This window comes from Drosophila guanche, unplaced genomic scaffold (genome assembly GCF_900245975.1).
Source record: "Drosophila guanche unplaced genomic scaffold, DGUA_6, whole genome shotgun sequence".
Lineage (NCBI taxonomy): Eukaryota > Metazoa > Arthropoda > Insecta > Diptera > Drosophilidae > Drosophila > Drosophila guanche.
Genome location: NW_022995746.1, coordinates 92,499 through 110,911, shown reverse-complemented (window position 1 = coordinate 110,911; position 18,413 = coordinate 92,499). Strand labels below are relative to the sequence as shown.

The window sequence follows — 18,413 nt, the reverse complement described above, 5'->3', positions numbered from 1 at the left end:
GTTCTGTTTTTTTGTTTTGTTTTTTGGTATTTATTGCTTAGAACTTGCCTGAGGGAGAAGTTGGGAGGCAAATTGCATTGGATTAGTATATTTTAATGAATATTTATTAGTTAAGGTAGCAGAAAAAAAACGTGAGTGATGTGAGTGATTCGACCTTGACAAGCATGCTTCTCATTTGTTCTTAAGGACAGGTAAACGGGGGTTTTATAATTTATCTCTTAAATATTCTTTGTCTTTATTTTGTAGTTTAGGTCAGCTACATTTCACTTAAGCTCTGTACTATGTACAGCAACACACAAATAAAACAGTTCAGGGCATACTCACAGGACTCTCACACTCATGTTCATTCACTCTCTGTGCTATGCAAGTGCTTCGTGGAGTGTCTGTGCAGGGTACACGTGCATGTACATATGTACACCTGTTTGTGTGTCTCGCTGCCTGACCCGACTTTCACGAGTGCGTATGTGGTTGTAAAATGCAAACACTTGAGCTAGAAAAGGGCTAGCCGGCAAGCCAATGTGACTTTCGGGGTACGAGCGGCAGCTAGGTGGAACTCGAGTGCTTGCTGCTCTCATTGTGTCCCGTGTTTGCTGGCCCTCACTCGGTAGAGTCCCTGCTATGTGGTCAAAATAATTGGGGGGACAAAATTCAATTGGAAAATTTAATATATTGAATACATTTTTTGGGGAAAATTATATTAAATTTAACAATTTAAGCGCAATATTTTAATGCATTGTCAAGCCAGAAATGTTAGGTTCAATATTGTGCACAGCTCTTGCACTTTGCTGTATAAAACATGAAACGAGAAGGGACTATTTGAGAACTAGCCGACAAACAAGATGGACAGACGGATAGACAGACATGGCTCTATCGACTCAGCTATTGATGCTCAAGAATCAATATACTTTATGGAGTCGGAAACGATTCCTTCTGTGCGTTACATACAACCATTATTCACACAAATACAATATACCCTATTTGCTCTTCGAGTACCGCGTATAACAAATCTACAAAAATTCATTAAAACTGTACCCAAAGATTCTGCCTCAAATTAAAACCAATCTAAGCACTTACAAGCTCTGGACAAACCCAATTTGAAGAGTTATCTCTGACAACTCAGAAGAGCGTGTACGCACTCTCATCTCTCACTCAAGTTCATTTGTGGATTTTGCAATGAATGTAGATTGCAATACTTTGTGGCTAGCCCTGGAGAGGACCTGTCCAGCACAGCAGGTAAACCCTGGCACTCTGGAGAGAGTCCAGCCAGGAGCCAGTAGCAGACAGCAGTCGACCACACATCACATCCTGGAAAGCTACTTCCCACACTCTATGTTCTGATTTCTCCATCAGTGCTCAGTATTGTACATATCTATCCTTAACCACTTCTCTTTCTAACTCAAACCACTGGTAAACCATATCCTACTTTTGCGCTCAACACCTGCAAAATATCTTCAATCAAATTTGGCAAAGCTTACAACAAACATTTTGTGCACAAAACAAAACTAACAAAAAACTACAAAGTTTGCTTAGTATCTATGCCTTTGGCAGCGACGATTGTGGGGGGTAGAGCGGGTGTGGTGTGTTGCGTGTGGTAATAGAAATGTAAAACCCCATTGTCTAGCCATGCGGCGTTTGTGTAGGGAATTGGGTTGGGTTTTCTCTACCCCATTCTTGATGTTTGTTGCATGCATACTATGGAAGTCAACTTTGAATTCAACGCTGTGTGCATTTTACGCATACAAGCAGATACAGGTACAGATAAATATGTATAAGTGTATATGTATATAAGTCCTGGTAGGTATATGTATGTATATCTCTGTTGGGCTCTGTAGATTTTGCACCATTCATTCCCATTTCTGTGTTTATTTGTGTGCCTTGCAACTTAAAGCAGTTCTGCCCATGCCACCTCCATTACAGTTCCACTACCTTAGTGCCTACTCTTCCTTCTCTTTCTCCACGCTCTTTTTCTTCTTCGCTTTTTGCAGCATTTGAAATGAATTTGCCTTTTACAAGATTTTACTCTTTGCAATTTACACGCGTCGACCGCTTTCCCGTAAACATACTCCCCCACAGCCAGAAATCCTCCCCCCAGAGCACAACCTATGCAATGTTGGTGTTGGATGGGATGTTGCAAGCATTTGGCTTTTGTAAATGTTACTTCCTTATTACATGGCATTATATTATTGCACACACACAGAGTCTGCGAGCTATCAAAGTAGTCTGCGTCTCAAAAAGGTGTTTGAGATGGGTGCATATGTGGATGACTGCTTGTTACATACTTTCCAGGATGTTTGCAACAGCAACAGAAGAAAATATAGAAAGAAATCTTTGCTTTTGCTGCGCGTAATTAGCAAAAATGGAAAGAACATGTACCTGAAAATATCTTTTGAGTGCAAGAAAAAGGCAGATCTTTGCTTTGATTAAATTAAAGTTAAAATTTTAAATTAAAATATTTTTTTCCTTGTTGGCTTTTGAGCATTGACTGTTTAATTTGTTATGGAATTATTGTTTCTATATTTATTTTGCTGTAGCTTTAATTACCCAATAGAATTATTAAAGGCATTTTACTGGCATGGCATTAAATTAAACGAATTTAAAATCATACTGATTTAATTGAATTAATTGTAATACTCATCGTATAAATCAAAGTATAACTTTCCATTCCCAATTCATTTTGAATTGATTGTAAATTTCGCTCCTTGCCTGAAGCCAACTATTAAATTCTTTAAAAACCGAAATTAGCTTTTGCCTTAAGTTTTTCCATGAATTTCTACAGCTTTTTAATTCCTTAAAAAACAATTCAAAGAACGCGCCATAGCCCCAACCCCACTCTGTGCTAAAAAAAACTAAAAAAAAAACTAATAAAATGAATTTATAAAAGAGTGGAAAAGCTGTCAATAGAAAAATGAGTATGTTAGCTGTGCCACAAAATCCAGGGAGAAGAAAAAGAGTCAGTAACTAGGATGCAGAGGCAAGAAATAGAGCCAGATTCCAGGAGACAGAGACCAGAAGCCAGTAAGCTCTCGGCTTACGTAGTAAGCTGAGCACTCTTTTTATGGATAGTTTCACATTGTCATCCCATGTTATTGTGTTTACCGAAACCTGGTTAAAGCCGGACATTCTTAGTTCCGAAGTTTTGGCAGATCGGTACACAACTTATTGAAATGATCGTTCGTCTCGACGTGGAGGAGGGGTTCTGATTGCAGTAAACTCTAACTTTACGTCGGAACTTTTCATAGTCCAGGTCTCACAAGACCTGGTATTCCTCTCTGTTAGACTGATTCTTCCCGGCCAGTCTATTTATGTCACTTGCTCGTATATTCCACCGTCTTCGGATGTACTAATATACGAGCAGCACTTGTCTGCCTTAAAAACTGTTTCTTCTTCGCTATCAGATAAAGACCATTTAATAGTTCATGGGGATTTCAACCTGCCAGGTACTGTTTGGTCTTCGGTCTTCTGTCTCAAGTCAACCATGTAAAAAACTCCTTGGGTCGATTGCTTGACCTGTGCTTTGTCTCGGATCCGACCGCAGCGTTGTTAACACGAGCACTCCCGCTCACTATACCTGAAGACTGCTATCATCCTACTTTCGAAGTGTCGATAGATATTTGACCTACTGTATCGGATCGTGCGGGTAGGCTATCTGAGCGCGTCCGCTGCTTTCGTAAAGCCGAGTTTACGAAGCTCAATAACTTAATTCGAAATTTTGATTGGTCCGCTCTGTACTTGTGCAGTGGACGTCATTGAAGGCGCAGACATTTTTTACAATGTACTTTAAACAATTTTTGACACGTGTGTCCCACTTTCATGTCCGACTAGATCTGCGAAACCGCCTCGGTTCACCAAAGAGTTATCCAGTCTAAAAAATCTAAAATCAAGACTATTTAAAAAATCTCAAAAAGTTGGTTCTCCCTCTTCTCTTTCTAATTACTTAATAGCTCGGTCAAATTTCACTGTTCTTAATGCTCAATGCTATAGGAACTACCTCCTTCGATGCAGGATACGTTTTTTACAGGACCCTAAACAGTTGTACAGCTTTGTAAACAGTAAGCGTAGAACGTCCGCACATCCATCCTCGCTATCATTTTTGAATATGTCGGCAAACAATGATCAGGCAATCGCCGATCTTTTTGCAACATTTTTTCAAACAACCTATTCCCAGCAAAGCTACCCAGGTCATATGTATCCATATAGTTTACCAAGGTCGAATGGCATTTTCTGTCCTTTCTTTAATGAAGGCTCCTTACTTAATGAACTTAAATTAGTTAAGCCGGTATTTTCACCGGGCCATTTTGACGGACTTCCCGGCTGTGTACTGAGGTACTGTGCCGAGTCTCTCTGCGGACCTTTGCTTAAACTATTCACTCTATCTATCCATTCTTTTAGCTTTCCCCCCATCTGGAAAGAATCCTTTATAATTCCTCTCCATAAGAAAGGTAGCAAGTCTGACGCTAAAAACTATAGAGGTATATCTAAGTTATCCGCTATTCCTAAAATGTTCGAGAAACTTGTAACTCCGCACTTGAAGCATCTCTGCAAATCACTTATATCTCCAGCACAGCACGGATTTATACGGCGACGATCAACAACCACTAATCTTTTAGAGTTCACCTCCTTTGTAATTAAAGGCTTCCAAGGTAACTTGCAGACGGATGTTATTTACACTGACTTCAGTAAGGCATTCGATTCTGTAAACCATTCTCTTCTTGCACAAAAGCTCGACCTTCTAGGGTTTCCGCCCAATCTGTTGAGATGGATTTCTAGCTACCTGTGTTCTAGGTCTCAAAGGGTCCTTTTCAAAAACTCCTTATCTTTGCTTGTTATGGTTACTTCCGGAGTACCACAGGGTAGCCATTTAGGCCCCTTACTTTTCACACTCTTTATTAATCTGGACGGAAGACATAATTGTTTAAGAGCTCATGAATACATACGCCTACTACAATTTGAGACACAGGTCATATTCCTGTAAAGTAAAGTGAGAGCGAACGTTAGACTAGAGTTATCGAAAGTCAGTACCACGACACGTTTATACATACAACTTAATGCCTCGAAGTGCAATGTAATGACTTTTTATCGCTCCAGCCCCTCCTGGCTCCTTACACCCTCTGCGGTAGTTATCTTGAGAGAATTACATTGGTTGATGATCTAGGTGTTAAACTAGACCCCAAGTTAAAGTTTTCTGAACACATTTCCACCATGGTAAATAAAGCCATGGGTGTGCTTGGGTTTATAAAGAGGTGGTCAAAGGAATTTGAGGACCCCTATATAACGAAGACTCTCTATATCTCGCTTGTTCGAGGCTAAAATCTTATGCCGAGTACACATACCACGGGAGTCATGTTGTATGTAGTCCTGGCATAACTTAGTCATGTCTTTTTGAAAAATAATAAACCCCTACGGGGCCTCAACTGGGATGCAACTGTGAGACTGCCATCCTACCGTAGTAGACTTCTTTTAATAAATCTTCCATCCTTAGTTAGTCGTAGAAAAATGCTTTGTGTAATTTTTATGCACAACTTGATCAAGGGGGATGTAGACAGCCCTGACTTGCTGAGCCGCATAAACTTTACGATTCCCATTAGACCCACTAGAAACTTTATTCCTTTGTTTCTTCCACTATGTAGATCGAATTATGCCTCACATGAACCCTTTAGGGTTTAATGCTGGGATTATAATTCCCTCTACCACATTAAATCCTCAACTAACTCTCTTCCTCTTCTTAAATCTCTTATACTAGCCTACCTCTCCCGTAGTTAGTTTCATTTTAGTTTTTTCTTGTTTGTGATTTTGGTAATTTTTGCTTGCTTAGCTATAGTAGCTCTAGTCTGGATATGTTTAGCTCTAATTTTCCTCCAATATTAGCCTAACATCTATCTTTCCTGCATGCGACCGGTTCGGTTAATCGCGCCGCGCGTCATGCGGCAGCGCCCCTCGGTCGGTTGGGCGGGTGGAGGGCTGCGTTCTGCTGGGTTCCGCGCGTAACAGGCTTTGGCTTGGTGTCGCATGGGCCACTTTATGGTGCAGTCATTGCATATCAACGTCCAACGTCCAGACAAGAATTAATAGAATAGAATCCAAAGACCAGAAGTTAGACACCAGAATCCAAAAACTAGAATTTAGAGACCAGGAAACAGAGTCCAGAATCCAACGACCATAAACGACCAGGAAATGCAAGTGGGGACAAATGTAGATAAGCGGCAAACAGCAAAAGCTTTTAACGCCAAGCCAACTACAGGAGAATGCAGCTGAAACTGATACATTGATACATCATAAAATGAATAATGAGATTTTTGAACCAAGAGAGAAAAGCCAGCCAGAAATATACCTTTTGACAGTAAGGACAGAAGAAAATTTGCATGGCAACTTTATGTACGTTAGAGAAATGTCACAATGAGGAGTATCAAATCCGATAGCAGTTCCCGTTGATAAAAGGACTTCAGAGAAGAGCCCAGAAATGAACCAAAATCCTAATTAAATAGAACTTCTTTGAACAATTTCCCTAACATTTTGAAACGTTTACCAAACCTCATGAATATGACAGATTCATTCAATTATTATTTGCAAATTTCGTGTGCAACATTTTGGCCATGATTATGGAGAAAATATTTTTTTAGGCCAGCAATAAATCAAATGGAGCGGGCGTTTGCATCATGCACACAAATATTTAGTCACCTCACAAAATGTTATGATCCAGAGGAGACAGAAACCCAATGTCCCAGCGCAGCTCTATACCCAGCTGCATAAATTGTCATCTGAAAATGTAATAAACAATGCAAACTTGGGGCTAAAATGATTCAATATTCTGGGGGTTATATACAGACTAATGTAAATGAATCAACTATCTAATAAGGCGGGAATTGGGCAGGATGGATGCCCAAAAGGATGGCTCAGAGAAATATGTGTGTACCCGTATTGATTTATCTGTAGTTGGTTCATAAATAAATTAAACACGACCCAAAAAATTGGGATCGAAAATGCAATTTAAACGGGTAGTAAAGACACACAAAAAATTGGTCCCAAAAACTATCACGAAAAATACACAAAAAACTAGCCCAAAAAGTTCACTTAAATGCATTTACTTTAAGCTTGTAGAAGAGACTTAAATCTTTACATAAAATGTGGCACAAAACTGTAGCCTGCCTAAAGGAGTTATAAAGCTGAAAGGAACCGAAGCAAGCTGCAGCAACAAACCCCAAAGTCACGATGAGTGGGAGAAAGCAATTACTTTCTTCTGCCGCTTGTTGCTTCTCTTTTCCACTCCCAAAGACTTCACATCCGCAGACAAAAACGAGAAGGGACGTGTGAGACGCTTTTTACTCGTCACAACTTTTATACCCGGCATTCAGTACTACATCTGCACCTTAGCGGTTATTTGTCAAATTTTACATTTTTTCTTCATCTGTCATCTACATCTACAACACTTCTCACACCAACACGCTCCTTTAGCTCGGCGCCCTTCCCTAGACCCTAACACTGCAGACTCGCGGCAGAGGCAGCGGCCGCACAAAAAAAAAACAAATATAAGCTGCGGGACGGGGTGGGTTAAAAGTCGGAAGAGGCATCGGCAGGGGGAGGGCAGAGGCAGGAGCCGAGTGAAGCAGAAGCAGAGTGTGAATGAGAGAATTTAAAAAGAGCAAGAAAAGCTGAGGGGGTGGGTTCAGCGACTGGAAATTAATTTCTCCATTGTGGCTATAATAATGATCCAATCGGATCCCAATTTGGTGATCTGATAGATTTGGCCATTTTCTCCGGAATGGCGTTTTTAGTTTTCTTTTATCTTCAAAATTTTAGATTTGGGAGGTTTTATAGTCTCTGAGAACTAGCCGACAAACAAGACGGACAGACGGACAGACAGAAATGGCTCTATCGACTCGGCTATTGATGCTGAAGAATATATATACTTTATGAGGTCGGAAACGCTTCCTTCTGTGCGTTACATACAACCGTTATTCCCCACAAATACAATATACCCTATTTACTCTTCAAGTACCGGGTATAAAAAACGATCAGAAAATGGGAATTGAAAACTTTTTTGTGGCCCTGACAGCAAACTGTCAATATTTTACTTTAAGACATATACCAAGCTAGGAGCAGTGGCAGTAGCCAAAGCAGCATCCAAGCAGCCGCTTAAGAAGCAGGTCAGCAGCAGCTCAAGAAGCAGGGCTGCAGCAGCCACATCGTTTGCCATAAATTTAATTCATGCTGTTGTAACCAACGAAAGTCGGCGAAAGGAACAACAATGTGGGGAGCACTTTTGGGTGTCTTCCAAAAACGAATTTCATATTGAAAATGTATAGAGATTTGCTTTAAGGAATGAACCGCAGCAATCAAAAAGCGAATTGATATCTACTTGGTGGCAGCAGCAGTTTACGACAGAATTGTTTGGCTTCCTGAACACTGGGATTTTGAATAAATGATAGAGAAATTTAATATTATTAATTACGGGTTTTAGCGACTTTCCTTAAAAAAAAAAAACATGAAACAAGTTCGTGATTTGATAGCAATGAATTCTGAAAGGTAACATACAATTTTATTTTAATTATAAGTCCGAATTAAATTTCTCCATTAGATCTTGTATTTATTTCCGATTTATACCTTTCGAAATTTAACTGAATTGTCCCTGCGCCTCTGCTTCTCCTTCTTGCTGTTCTACTATCTTGTGGTTGGCCCTAGACACGTGTTTCACTTGCAAAGTTAAGACGAGACCGTCGCAACTCTTGCCCAACACCCATTCACCCAACCACCTTAGACTGGCACACAAATTTTGAGGTCAGCCAGGGCCTGGGTTCTGGGCATAAATCAGGGCGAGGGAAAACAGCACCGAAACCCTGAACATCTTGGACAGGACATCAGCCTGAAGCGTTGGCGAGTTTTTGAACCTAGACTTTGAGCCCTCCCCCATGTTGATGCTGGGAATCAAGCCATTAAGTGTGTTTACTGTTTATTTTATTAGACTTTAAGGCTTAATAGCTTATTCCCAAGAATTTTCGGGGGCAGCTCGCTCAAGAGTCGACTGCTCAGCCGTTTCCTATGCCCCTCAAGTATTTAATTAAAGTTAATTTTGATTTAATTAAAAGTTCCTGGCACTGCCCCAATATTTCTCTCATGACTAATTTATGACAACCAAAAAAAATGGCAGCCAAATTGATTAAACCAAATAAACATAAACATAGAGAGAAGGAATTGCTGAGATACTGAAGGGGAAAAACAGGAAGTGCGACAAATTAAAAGTTTTCCCACCGCAAAATAAGAACAACTCTTACTCTCATTAGCGCAAAACTTTCACCAGACGATAACCTTTCCGCACCTCCCAACCCTCTTTTTATACTCGGTACTCCAAGAGTAAATAGGGTATATTGTATTTATGGGGAATAACGGATGTATGTAACGCACAGAAGAAAACGTTTCCGACTTTATAAAGTATATACACTCTTGATCAGCATCACTGTAAATGACAGATTATTATAGCCAGAATGAAAAAATTAATTTGCAGTGGCTAAGCCCACCAGAGGGAGGGGGGCGAGCTAAAAGAGCGTGTTGGCGTGGAAAGTGATGTAAATGAGTAGATGAAGAAAAAATGGAAAATTTGAAGAAAAAAAAAACGGCTACAGACAGATGTAGTACTGAACCGGGAATAGCAGTTGTGACACGTAAGAAGCATCTCACACGTCCCTTATCGTTTACGGCTATAATTCTTTTTTCTTTCTATTTTTAATGGGAAACTTTTTCTGTTTCTCTTCGTCTTGATCTAAGACAGTGCTTGGTAAATTTCCTTGTCAGTTTTTTGCTACTTTGGTGACTTGGCACAATCGAGCATTGTTGCCGTGGCAGTTGTTGTCCCCGTCCTTGGCGTTAATCTGTCAATTCTTTGTGGAAAGTTTTCAGCAAGTGCACAAAATTTAACGGCGGGGTAAAATGTGTTAATTTGTAAATATTTGAGAAGATTTTTATTTGTTTTTTGTCAAGGATTTTTTTTTTTCCATAATCAAATCAAATGTTAAGCTCAAACATTTCCTTGTTTTGAAGTAAATTTTAACATAAACTATAGTTCGTGCTTTATCAGTTTTTGATTTCCCTAATAAAACAAACCAGTTGCCATTTTGTTTACCTTTTGATAAAGTTTAAGTTAAAGCACCTTAAGAATGAATGAAATTCTCGTGGAGAAAAAGAGAGAGATCTGAACCTGGTAAAATAAAACTAAGCCGATACAAATAATAACACACAAGTGTTATTTAACATATTTAACTATTGTGTTTTCATATTGTTGTCTTTTCGATACCCTGTGTAGATTGAGAAAGGGTATGTCGGAAAACGTCATACAAAGCCAAACACATAAAATGCGAAGCACAGTAGAGAGTCCCGTTTGCTTCAATCGATGCTCCGAATTTGCTTAAAGCGAGCGAGTGCACTCCCTCACTCGAGTGAGGCTACAAACTGATGACGAAGCTGCAGTGGTGTGTACGGCTTATTATTGTTGGCATTGCCGAGAGAGTGTGTTGTTGGAGAGACCAATGCACTCCAATGCACTGCAATGCGTATGAAAGGGAGCGATGCTTTTGAAATTAAATGAGTGTTCCGTTTGCCGACATGATCAATCGTGTTTGCTGCGCTTGAATTGTTGTTGCTGCTGAGATGTAGCAAAGCTCTTAAAAAGATGTGACGAAGGGTCCCAAAACACCGACTAAGTGCAAGTTATGTATGTATGTAAATGCGCTTAAAGCTTCTAAGAGAGTGCTATAGAACTCGTTGCCCGTGTGTGTATTGCGTATGCGGAGCGAAGCTTGCAGATCAATTGATGGTAAGGAAATTGGCGGCGCATAAAGCTTGAGGCGAAATGCAAATGGGATGCAATTTATGTTTCTTCTGTCAGTGAGTTTTTACTAATTCTAAAACATGGGGTAACCCTACAGTCTCTATGCTCAACCACTTTTGCTATTTATTTTCTCTTAGTACACCAGCAGCACACACAAAAACACGGCACTGACCGAGTAAAAATATTAAAACAGAATTGCGAACAAAATCCGTAATAATATATATTTACATTCTGTTATCTATTTGACAAAAAAATTGCAAACTGCAAAATTGGCCAGAGAGGGAGAGGGGGAGGCAGAGCGAGTGTCAGGAGTCATGAAATTTATTTTGGTTATATGGTTCTATGTGTGGGTGGGGTGGCTGGGGATCTGGCACTGTTATGTCAGTTTAGTGCTCATGTTAAATGTGCCATAGAGTGCTGCGGAAGTTGCAGCTGCTGCTCCGTTTGGTTGTTTATGCAAATCTCAAATGCCTCGTAAAAGTAAATGAACAAGCGTAGAGAACAAAGAACAAAACAAAAGTTGTCCCAACAATATCCATAGTGAAAATACGTTTCTGGGTACCCACTCTATTCTGGTTATTGGCTGATGCAAAGTAAAGTATTTACTAGACAAAACAACAATTACACGTTAGTGGCGTGAATAGAGATAAGATGTTTGTATGATGCTAAAAACAATATAAAATATGGGTAAACAATTGAAGATCTATGTACATGCTAAACCTACAAAATATTGTTTGCATATTTAAACAGTTTTAAATCATTTATAATTAAACTACATCACGTTTTGTCTTAGCCAAAGCGCTTACTCCCATTTATTGCACATTAAATGACCTCCGAGAATTAGCCAGCAACAATATTTCGGCTCACATTTCACCTTTTTCACGACGTGTCCAAAGCAATTAACACATTGTCCACTTTTTGATTGGGTCCCTCGAAACGAACCCCCAAAAACACTTTCGACTTGGCCCATCGAGTAAGAGAGAGCCAAAATATTGCGTGCCAAACACTCGCAAACTGGACAATTTTACATCGGAACTGATGGCTCCTGCTGGCTATACATAGTACTTTTTATTGGCTTCTATGTCGGGGGGAGGTGGTGGAATATTTATGGTACCCACTCACGGAGCAGGCGGCGGCCAATGGCCAACATTTCTCATTTAACCGCCTTCACCATTTGCTAATTAATACGAGAAAATTCCATTTATTTCAGTGCAAAAACAAGTAAATTTTCCCTCCTTTTTTGGGGTTCTTTTCTTTTTGGGATTAAGTCCAAATCAATTTGTGTTGCGTTTGCTTTGTTGACTTCCGATTCGAGATTTGTGCGGAGGCCTTTACGACTTTTGGCATGTCCGAAAGGCAGGAAGGAAGACTCCTTCCGATTCACAACTGCGTGAGTTCCCTTAATCAAGGGTTGGGGGGTTGTTGTGTATCGTTTAGTACAAAAATATTTGTACGAAATCAAAGTAATGGCCTCTCGTTGATGTTTATTAATTTATACAGCTTTCTGCTGCTACTTTAGGGCCTCTCGAACTAAATTATACTACTCATACGGACGATTGTTTTGCATTATTGAGTAATTAAATACTAATTAAAGTGTAACATAAGCCAATTGCCTTGATTTTTGTAGTCACCACACAGCAACACAAAATAATAAAACCAATTATTTTTTCTGCTAACGAGAAAACTGTGGACTTGGGGGGGGGGTGGGTGGGTTCTTATCTCTGGATTGAGCCGATAAGTCAGCTTTAATTAGTGTGGTGAAAGCTTTTCATTATTCAATTACGAGGTTCATAATTGTACATAAATACGGCGGAGTGTTGTCAATAATTGGCAGTGTTTTTTAAACTATTCAAAATAAATGTGTGAATATTTGTGTTCATTTAAAAAGAAACTTTATACAAAATTTGTGAACTGAAAATAGCAATTGGTGTGGCGTTAATTCAATATAAGACCAGACTTCCCAGACTTTTATGAGAACTTATCACTGGGAATTCTAAGTTTTTCCAAGTTTTGTATCTAAAAACTTAACATTTCGTTGAAATAAATGTTAGTTTCTTTTACTATGATTTTTTTAAATGTTTTTTCGCGTTATATCTATCACAAATACACCAAAAGTCCTGGCAGAAATTCGCACTGAAATCATCTCTCAGGGCTCTCGAAAATCTAACACCTTCTGCATATTTAAGTTCTCCGCCATTTTAATGGCCATCCACATCTCTTTCCTGTGGGACTCAACCCAGACAGCTTTAAATATCAAATTAACCTAGGAACAATTCCGCATGGCTAGACAAGTTTGGTCATGTTTAATTGCTCCTTAGTGATTTGCCAAGCTCTTCGATGGTAGGAGACAGGCACGGCAAAAGGGTCGGTCATAATTGGCACTTGTCTGGCTTGCAGTTTGGGGTCTGGGTGGGAAATTCCTCATCAACTGGACTAATTACTCAGTGCGAGAGCTCCCTTGAGACTTACATATATTTATTTTCCATGGCATTGATAAATGCAATAAACTTTTGACAATATTGTTTGTGTGTGACAGTCATTCTGAAATCGTTGATAAAAATTTCTACAAATATTTGTAGTACACACATATGTAGTGTTTCCGTTCAATTTTTTTTTAATTTGGAGCATTTTTTCTGTTAAATTTTTTTATTTGCTGACATGTCTCTTAAATTGTGCGACGTTCGATTCTGTTTGCCCGACTTCCTGACTAATCTTTAGTGACACGCGATGGTTCTGTTGTCGTTCCCCCTACCCGTTCAATTTTGTATTCCCTTTTTTAAATGTTCTCTTCGTTTGTCTTTTTGCGCTCGCAATTTCATTCGATGTCCCTTCAAATGTTGTCGGTTGTGGACCCATCAATTTGATGTTGTCAATTTTTGTGAAAATTTATTGTTTGTTGCTTTCGAAATTTGACATTGTCATGCAGTTCGTTAGCCATTTCTGGCAGAGTTGTGATGTATTAAAAAGTAGTTAAAGGTACTTTTTCCCTGCACATTCTGTTCAATAGTGCATCTGCACCTCAGCGGTGTTTTGTCAAATTTTAAATAGGCAGGGGCCGAGTGAAGCAAAAGCAGAGTGTGAATGAGAGAATGTGAAAGGAACAACAAAATCTGCTGGACAGGGTGGGTTTAGCCACAGCAAATTAATTTCTTTATTCTGGCTATAATAATGATCCGATCGGATCCCAAATTGGTGATCTGATAGATATGGCCATTTTCTACGGAATGGCGTTATTAGTTTTCTTTTATCTTCAAAATTTTAGATTTGGTAGGTTTTCGCCCTTTTGCGGGGGCGGAAAGTGGCGTGGTTCATTTTGGAAAGAAACTGGTTTCAGTGTGAGCATATAGCAGTCTGGATGCAAAATTTGGTGGCTCCAGCTCTTATAGTCTCTGAGAACTAGCCGACAAACAAGACGCACAGACGGGCAGACAGACATGGCTCTATCGACTCGGCTATTGATGCTGATCAAGAATATATATACTTTATGGGGTCGGAAACGTTTCCTTCTGTGCGTTACATACAACCGTTCGCACAAATACAATATACCCTATTTACACTCGATTACCGGGTATAAAAAAGAAAAGAAAGAAAATTACGTAGATGAAAAAGAAAATGATAAAATATGTAAATTGTTTTATGTAAAACTTAAAACTTGCAACTTTCGTAAATTCGTAGAAGCTATTACACATTTAATATCAAATTTTAAATCAATAGAATTAATATTTTTTATATATTGAACAAAATTTTAAGTATGGTAAATAAATAATAAAATACACTAAAGGCGCGTTTTGGCGTGATAGTGTTGTTGATATAGATGACAGATGAAGAAAAAATGTAAAATTTGACAAATAACCGCTAAGGTGCAGATGTAGTTCTGAGTGCCGGGTATAAAAGTTGTGACGAGTAAGAAGACTCTCACACGTCCCTTCTCGTTTTATATTAATACCACCCAGAATTATTATGCAAGTAGCTCACATTTTTAAAACAACCATTACCACATCCACGTTGCCTCAAAAGTGGAAGGAAGAATGGAGAATGGAAAATACCTTTCCTAACACTTCTTGACTTCACCAAAGCATTTGACTCAGTTGACCAACGCATCCTCATCGCAAAGCTTTGTGATTCCTACAAACTTATATGAACCTGCAGTACGGTGTGAGTGTGTGCTTTAACAATATAGCTAGATACATATTCTAACTGAGGCGCAACGACAGAATCTCTGTATTCTCATTTAAAATGTTCGAAAGACGCTAATCAAATGGATTGACTAAAAGACGCTTACGTTCGTACATAAAATACTTCCCACCAGACAACCCAAATACCCATATGAAAAACTTAGATCCGCCAATTTCGACAGAAAGGGTATTATTATCACCATACGACATAGAACACAAAATTCCGAGAAGCATTTCTTTGTGAATGTTATTCGCTTGTGAACCAACCTCCACATCACTTGAAAACGATACAAAACCTTTCACAATTCAAAACGCAGTTAGAAACACAACTTATCCTCGATTAAGATATCAGTAAAACCTAATTTTACCATAGACAAAAAACGCAGTTAACATTAGAATTGACTAGCTATTACCTACGCCATATTAAACGATTATATTAGCTTTCAGTTTATTACCAAACTAATGTGACACCTAATGAGTAGTGCGCTAATTCTAAGCTCCTTGCTTGTAGCACTAGGAAAGTCAATAGATAAACATTTCATTACATTCTCACAATAAAAATTAAAAAAGGTTTTGCTACAATTTTTTTTGTTTTTTTTTTTTTATGAAACAAGCAAACCATTTTCCAGCAGTTTTCTCTTCTCATTCTTAGTATTTAAATATTAAGTTCCTCCCCAGCACAGTATATTTAAATAATTTAAAGAGCTTCGCCAAAACAAACCACCACCCACCAACAAGCCAATCAATTTTCATTCATTCATTCAATATTTATATTATATTTATTGTTGTAAATAATTCAGGAAGCAAGTTTAATAGTTAAATATATTATATTATCGACAGAGATTTAAGCACTGCAAATCGTTCGTTCGGCTTTGGCTATAGCTAAAACTGAACAATATTAATAATTGAATACAATAAGTATTCTCTGTGTGTGCTGGTTGTGTGTGGCACATAGTGCGTATGGATTATGTATGTTGTCGTTGTCGTTTTGACCGTTGCCGTCGTTTGTCGCTTGTTAATATGCCTCATAAATAACACATTTATGGCAGCGGCGCACGCACACATATGCGGGACACATTACAATAAACCACACAAAAAAACACATGCATGAAGCCAGACAGAACCAGGAAAGGTAAAGCGAGAGAGTGTAAGGAGCTAGAGACTCCCGCTCATTTGTTTGGCTAGTGTCCGTGTCTCTCTATTAGCAGCTTTGATGTGCAAATTTTTGCGTCTACATAATAAAGTTTCGCCAGATTGTTCAGCTCTGCAACCCACAAGCAGGAAGAGGCAGGCTGCCTATAGAACAGGTTCGAGGATGTTGATACCCTGGCAGATAGACGCGAAGTTATGTGGAATATGTGTGGAATAGATTATTCATTTGGTAGCTCTATTTATGTCAGAAGTATAAGGAAATATAGAAAGTTGTCTTTTGAGCGATTGTTTTTGTAACAGAAATGTGAGCTGAGCAGTGCCGAGCTACACATAAATTACAATGTGCTTTGGAGAATATATATTTTACTTATTTCTATATATAGAAAACATATGGATAGAGAAGTGTATAGAATAGCGGTAGGAACACGTTTATGCGGCATTCTATTTATGTAATATTATTTTTCGATAATTTGTAGATATTTAATTTTATTTTTATTTGTATTTTCATAAGCGTGCTTACCCTTGCTCAACGATCACTACCGATTGTTTTTATACCCCGTACTCGAAGAGTATATAGGGTATATTGTATTTGTGGGGAAAAGTTGATGAATGTAACGCAGAGAAGGAAACTCCAGAATAAAGAACTTAATTTGCAGCGTGTACCCCCACCCCGTTCAGCACCTTCTTTTTTATTGTTGGCACATTCTCTCATTCCACACAGTGCTTCATACAGCGTGCGGCTCTGCAGGAGGGGGGCGAGCTAAAAGAGCGTATTGGCGTGAGAAGTAATGTAAATGTAGAAGACATATGCAAAAAATATGTAAAATGTAAAAGTAAAATTCGGAAAAAAAAACAAGAAGGCACATATGTGACTCATCGTCTCACACGTCCCCTCCACGTTATGTCTGAAGTTTGATTTAGAGAACTTAGTTCTGATTGTATCCATAATTCGTGCAAAATAAATATTGTATGTATAAAGAAAACGAGAAGGGACGTGTGAGACGCTTTTTACGCGTCACAACTTTTATACCCGGCACTCAGTACTACATCTGCACCTTAGCGGTTATTTGTCAAATTTTACATTTTTTCTTCATCTGTCATCTACATCTACAACACTTCTCACACCAACACGCTCCTTTAGCTCGGCGCCCTTCCCTAGACGTTGGCGTTTTTAGTTTTCTTTTATCTTCAAAATTGTAGATTTGGGAGGTTTTCGCCCTTTTGCGGGGGCGTGGCTCATTTTTTAAATACACTGGTTTCAGTGTGAGCATATAGTAGTCTGGATGCAAAATTTGGTGGCTTAGCTCTTATAGTCTCTGAGAACTAGCCGACAAACAAGACGGACAGACGGACACACAGACATGGCTCTATCGACTCGTCTATTGATGCTGATCAAAAATATATATACTTTATGGGGTCGGAAACGTTTCCTTCTGCGCGTTACATACAACCGTTATTCCCCACAAATACAACATACCCTATTTATTCTTCGAGTACCGGGTATAATTACAAGACAGCGAACAAAAGCAAAGACACCTTTGCTTCAGGCTGTTCAAAAATCCATGTATTTATTTTATTTTATTATTCCAAACATAAAATCTTTCACATTTCTCTATTCACCAAAATATATGCTAAATATTAATACTGCCGCCGCCAGTTTATAAACAGCAATAAACACACCCACACCCCCTCACATGCACAGGCACTAAATACAAAGGCTAATAGTTTAATATGCTTATAATTGTTGGCTAAAATTGTATTGTCTTCTTGAATTTTGCAGTTTGCTGCACTCTATCTTCCTCTCTCTTTCTCCTACTTTCCTTCTCTGTCTGTCTGCAGTTTAAATATTTTATTAATTTCCTATAAATTTGGGACCATTTAAATTTTCGTCGGTGTCGAGCGCGCTGAGTGCATTTGACAGACAGGCAGCAATATCCTGCACAGCGGACATTGTTTATGATTTATGTTTTATGCATTTTACCAAATGAATTTAATTTATGGTAGAATATTTTCTAAATATATGTACATGCATTTGCACTGTCAGAAATATGTATTTGCAGCCTCAACGGAAGTGGCGAGCGATTGTTTGGTTTGCAGACACTTTTTTAAAATGATTTTTGTTGTGCATGAAATTAATTGAGAGTTTTTGGAACCGGCTTTTTCGACAGGTGATATTAATTGATTTTTAAAAAGCAAAAGATTTTATATTTAAATAGTTTTATGGGAGTTTAATGGAGTTTTGAATTTGTTGAGAATTTTATTCGGGAAGA

General features: G+C 38.6%; 1 long non-coding RNA gene across 1 annotated transcript in view; it reads right to left on the bottom strand.

Moving 5' to 3' along the window:
* Positions 1–13,621: 13,621 nt before the first annotated feature.
* LOC117581679 overlaps positions 13,622–18,413 on the bottom strand; it is a 37,823-nt gene continuing 33,031 nt past the window's right edge. Inside the window, exon 2 of the long non-coding RNA XR_004573670.1 lies at positions 13,622–13,756. This is a non-coding gene — a long non-coding RNA (uncharacterized LOC117581679). The remainder of the gene's footprint in view (positions 13,757–18,413) is intronic.